Below are 5,553 nucleotides of genomic sequence, written 5' to 3' on the forward strand. Positions count from 1 at the left end.
CTTTTAGTGGTCTCTTCCTTTCTCTCTCTCTCTCTCTCTCTTTTTTTAGATGGAGTCTCACTCTGTCACCCAGGCTGGAGTGCAGTGGCATGATCTTGGCTCACTGCAACCTCTGCCTCCCAGGTTCAAGTGATTCTCCTGCCTCAGCCTCCCGAGTAACTGGGACTACAGGCACGCGCCACTATGCTCAGCTAATTTTTTTTGTATTTTTAGTAGAGACGGGGTTTCACCATGGTGACCAGACTGGTCTCGAACTCCTGACCTCAGGCGATCCACAAAGTGCTGGGATTACAGGTGTGAGCCACTGTGCCCGGCCTCTTTCTTTCTTTATAAATATTGAAACAGAGATTTCCCTCCCTTGTTTATCTTTGTAAATCCAGCATCAGAAAGCTTACTGTTCTTTGAATGAATGAAAATACAAACACCCAGCAATTTTGCACAAGGGATATATATTTTTATATATATTTATATATATTTATTTATATAAATATATATATTTATATAATATATATATAAAATTATTTGCCTAAGGCCAGCTCTGGAAATAGGGCCATTGCTTAATACCAGTTGTACACCCTGGTCTTTTAGCAAAGGCAACATTTCTTGTGAAAAGTGGGTTGCAGTTCCTGTATCCCAGAGGCCCTCACCTGCCCCACAACCTCGGGATCAAAGATTGGACAATTAGAGGCCAAAAAAAGCAGAAATTTGGAGGGCAAGGGAAGGTGGGCCAAATGGTTCTAGGGAAAGAAGAATCTGGCATCCTCAATAAAAGGTAAGGAGGGATGCCCACACACCCTGAGCTACAGAGGAGGGCTTGTCCCAAAGGAGGTTGGGTGGTGTATTAGTTCATTATTGCATTGCTATAAAGAAATACCTAAGACTGGGTAATTTATACAGAACAGAGGTTTAATTGGCTCACAGTTCTGCAGGCTGTACAGGAAGCATGATGATGGCACCTGCTTGGCTTCTGGGGAGGCCTCAGGAAACTTACAAACATGGTGAAAGGTGAAGTGGGAGCAGTCACATGGCCAGAGCAAGAGCAAGAGAGGGAGTGGGAAGATGCCACACACTTTTAAACAGCCAGATCTTGTGAGAACCCACTCACTATTGTGAGGACAGTACCAAGGGGATGGTACTATACCATTCACGAGAAGCTGCCCCCATGATCCAATCAGCTCCCGCCAAGCCCCACTTCCAACATTGGGGATTGAATTTCAACATGCAATTTGGGTAGGGACATAGAGCCAAACTATATTAGGTGTGCTCGTCTAGGGATGAAGGTACTGAATCTCTCAATAATAATAATACCAACATTTTGGGTCAAACTCTGTACAGATGGTCCCTGACTTCTGGTGGTGTGACAGTGATATGCCCTCAGCCAAAAGCATACTTCAAGGACCCATACAACCATTCTGGTTTTCACTTTTAGTACAGCATTCAATACATTACATGAGCTCTTCAACACTTACTATAAAATAGGCTTTGTGTTAGATGATCTTGCCCAACTGTAGGCTAATGTAAGGGTTCTGAGCACATTTACAGGCTAAGCCGTGATGTTTGGTAGGTTAGGTGTTATTAAATGCATCTTCGACTTCCAGTGGGTTTATTATGATGTAACCCCACTGTAAGTCTAGGAGCATCTGTACTATCCCCAACTTATAGATGAGAAAACTGGGGTTTATAGAGTTTAGGCAGTGTATTAGTTTTCTATTTTGACTGTAATTACTTAGTGGGTTAAAACAACACATTAATTATCTTACGTTCTGCATGTTAGAAGTCCAAAAGGAGTCTCACTGGGTTAAATCAATGTGTCAGCGGGGCTACATTCTCTTCCTCTCTTCCTCTTGGGGTGAATCTATTTCCTTGTCTTTTCCAGCTACCCGCCTTTCTTAGCTCCTGGCTCCTTCTTCCGTCTCAAAGCCAGCAATGGTGAGTTGAGCCTCACATCATATCACTTTGCCTTTCTCTTCTGCCTCCGTCTTCCACTTTTAAGGACTGTCATGATTACGTTGGGCCCTTTAGATAACTCAGAATAATTTCTCTATCTTAAGGTCAGTTGATTAACAACTTTAAGTCCATCCACAATGCTAATTCCCCCTTACCATATAAGGTAACGTTTTCACAAGTTCCAGGGATTAGGACATGGACATCTTTGGGGAAGCCATCATTCTGCCTACCTCAGGCAGACAGTTTGTTCAGGTTCATACAGCTGGTGGGTACAGGACCTGGGATTTGAACCTGGGAAGCCCCTCACTACTATGCCCCCCTCCCCCCCACAAACACTTTGCACCTCTGCCCTAAACTTGATATTCTTATGCCTTGAATGAAGTAGTTTTCTAGACCGTGTTCCTTGAGGGCTGAGGATGTGTCTTATTAAGACTCAACTGCACTCCTTACTTAGCTGGGATGTCATCTGAGCACAGGCACCTTCCATGGGCTCTGATATTTAGTGCCAGGACTTGTCCAGGGTACATGGAACAGTGGTGGACAGAACGCTCCCTTAGTCCACCTCCCCACCTGCCTCTCAGAGTGGTTTACAAGAAATAGGAGCTGAATCTGTGCATGTGGGACAGAGTGCACAGGAATGAGACTAACAGGTCCCAAAAGAGAGAAGGAGGGAAGCAGAATTAAAAATAAATCAGACCTACAGGGAGCCAGGGTCCTGCATCCAGGAAGAGAAGGAAGGGCTTCCTTGAGGTTCTAAAGACCCTGGGTATGGCCCACATATCAGGGGCAAAAACTTCCTTTAAGAACAAAGAGGATTCTTCATCAGTCACATACAGCCTCGTTCTCAGCCTCCTCCTCTTGACACACAAAATATATCTGTTTACCCTGAACACACTCTCCTGAGGCCCACAGATGAAGGGGCTGAAGTGCAGCAATTCACAGTGAGCTTGCTGCAACTTCACACCCCCTTTGCCCACCATCAAAGTTTCTCAGAAGGCAGGTGAGTGACAGAAATCTTGAAAGTGGTGGACAGCAGTAATTCATAATCCAGGCTTGGAGCCAGACTGCCTGCATTCAAATCCTCGCTCCACTGACTAGCTGTGTGCCCTTGGGTAAGCTGATTAACTTCTTTGGGCCTGTTTCCTTACTGTAGAATGGGAATGATTATAGTACTTAGTTCAAAATGCCATTGTGATTATTAGTTTATTGGGTAAGCGCTCCATAAAACTAGCTATTAATATTTTTAAAATTCTTGGGCATTATTCTGTTAAGACAAATTGTCTCTGTCTCTCTCTATATTTTTAAAAAACCTTTTATTTAGAGAACAAGTGGAGAGTGTTTGGGGGACCTAGAGTCAAAAGGCCTCCCTACTTGAGAAAGGGTTGCCTTCTTTACAGTATTGCATCTTCCTATCTACGAACATGGTCTATCTCTCCATTTACTTAGGCCATTTTTATGTCCATCATTAAAATTTTATAATTTTCTTTGTAAAGATCATACTTTTTTTTTTTTTAAACAGCACTAATCCTGGATACATTATGGATCTTTACAAATTATAACTGGAATTTCCTTAAATTTACATTTTCTAGTTGGTTATTCTGGTATGTGTAGGGATAATATTGATTTTTATATATTGTTCATATCCAAAAGCATCGCTCCTGGGAAGGTTCTCTGGTGGAGCAGAAACAACTTCACCAAGGGTATCTCCAGTGGGGCAGCTCTAGGCCTCCGAACTACTGGCAGAAGCATTCAGTCTTTTTTTTTTTTTTTTTTGAGACAGAGTCTTGCTGTCACCCAGGATGGAGTGCAGTGGCGCCATCTTGGCTCACTGCAAGCTCCGCCTCCCCGGTTCACACCATTCTCCTGCCTCGGCCTCCCCAGTAGCTGGGACAACAGGCGCCCACCACCACGCCTGGCTAATTTTTTGTATGTTTAGTAGAGATGAGATTTCACCATGTTAGCCAGGACGTTCTCGATCTCCTGACTTCGTTATCCACCCACCTCAGCCTCTCAAAGTGCTGGGATTACAGTCATGAGCCACTGTGCCCGGCCGAAGCATTCAGTCTTATTGACTAATACATGTGCTTCCTGAAACAGGCAGAGACCATTGGCTCTTATGGTCTGGGTTTGGGGTCAGAGAAAATGAGCATAAGGATTTTCAGAGGGAATTGCATTTCATGTTTCATCTAAACAACACTGAGACTCTTGCAAAAAAGTGTGCTTACTCTTCCTAGAGGTTCAAAGAGAAATAAGATCCCAGTTCAAATGAACTTACTGTCTACTCAGGGAGATAGATATATAAGCAGGTAGCTGCTGTATAGATCAGGGGTTGGTAAACTTTTTCTGTAAAAGGCCTGATAGCAAGTATTTTTGTCTTGTGGGCCATGTCATCTCTATCATAACTACTTTGCTATTGTATTTGTAAAGCAGCCAAAAGCAATAAGTAAACAAACGTGCATGGCTACTGTATAGAGGGATAAGTAGGGGACAAGAATGGGGTAAATGGTGGACTGGAAAGAAACCTAGTTTTCGAGTGAGACAGATTCTAATTGCAATTTAACCTTCTGCTAAGTGGTGTGACTAGGTGAATCACTTAATTTCTCCAAGTCTGCTGCTCCCCCATCTTTATATGGGATAGTCATATTGGTCTCTATGTTGCTGGGAGTATTAAATGAGATAACTGCTAACATTCTGTTGAGCACTTGAAAGGTTCCAGGCACCATGCTAATTCCTTCACTGTATTCATTTAATCTTCGCAATAATCCTGTGAGGTAGGTACAATTATTATCCTCATTTTACAGATGTGGGCCCTTGAGGTTTCGTGATGGACCCAAAGTCATTAAGTCACAAAATTAGGAAGTTACTTGACCCAGAAGCCACAGTGTTAGCTCTGTGCTGTGCTTCTTCCTCAGGGCCCATAGAAAGTGTCCATCTCAGAGGCTGGCACACGTGAGCTGGCCAAAAAACATCACAGTAGTTCCCCCATCTGTGGTTTCTCTTTCTGAGGTTTCAGTTACCCAAGGTCAACCACAGTCTGAAAACATTTAATGGAAAATTCCAGAAATAAACAATTCATCAGTTGTAAATTAGGCACCGTCCCGGGTAGCGTGATGAAATCTCACGCCATCCTGCTGCTTCCTGCCTGGGACATGAATCACTCCTCTGTGTGTACTACCTGCCCTGTTAGTCAGTTAGTAGCTGGCTCGATTATCAAATTGACTGTCAGGTGGCATTATGGCAGTGCTTGTGTTCAAGGAACCCTTCTTTTACTTAATAATGCCCCTGTATTGCAAGACTAATGATGCTGGCAATTCAAATATGCTGAAGAGAAACCACAAGTGCTACTTTTAAGTGAAAAGGCGAAGGTTCTCAACTTAGTTAAGAAAGAAAAAAAATGTATGCTGAGATTGCTAAGATCTGTGGTAAGAACAAATTTTATATCTGAGAAATCGTGAAGAAGGAAAAATAAATTTGTGCTAGCTTTGCTGTTGCACCTTGAACTGCAAAAGTTATGGCTACAGTGAAAAATGCTTAGTTAAGATGGAAAAGTTCTAAAACGTGGGTGGAAGATGTGAACAGAAATGTGGTCGGCGATTGGGTTCAGTA

This window comes from Theropithecus gelada, chromosome 16 (assembly GCF_003255815.1).
Source record: "Theropithecus gelada isolate Dixy chromosome 16, Tgel_1.0, whole genome shotgun sequence".
Lineage (NCBI taxonomy): Eukaryota > Metazoa > Chordata > Mammalia > Primates > Cercopithecidae > Theropithecus > Theropithecus gelada.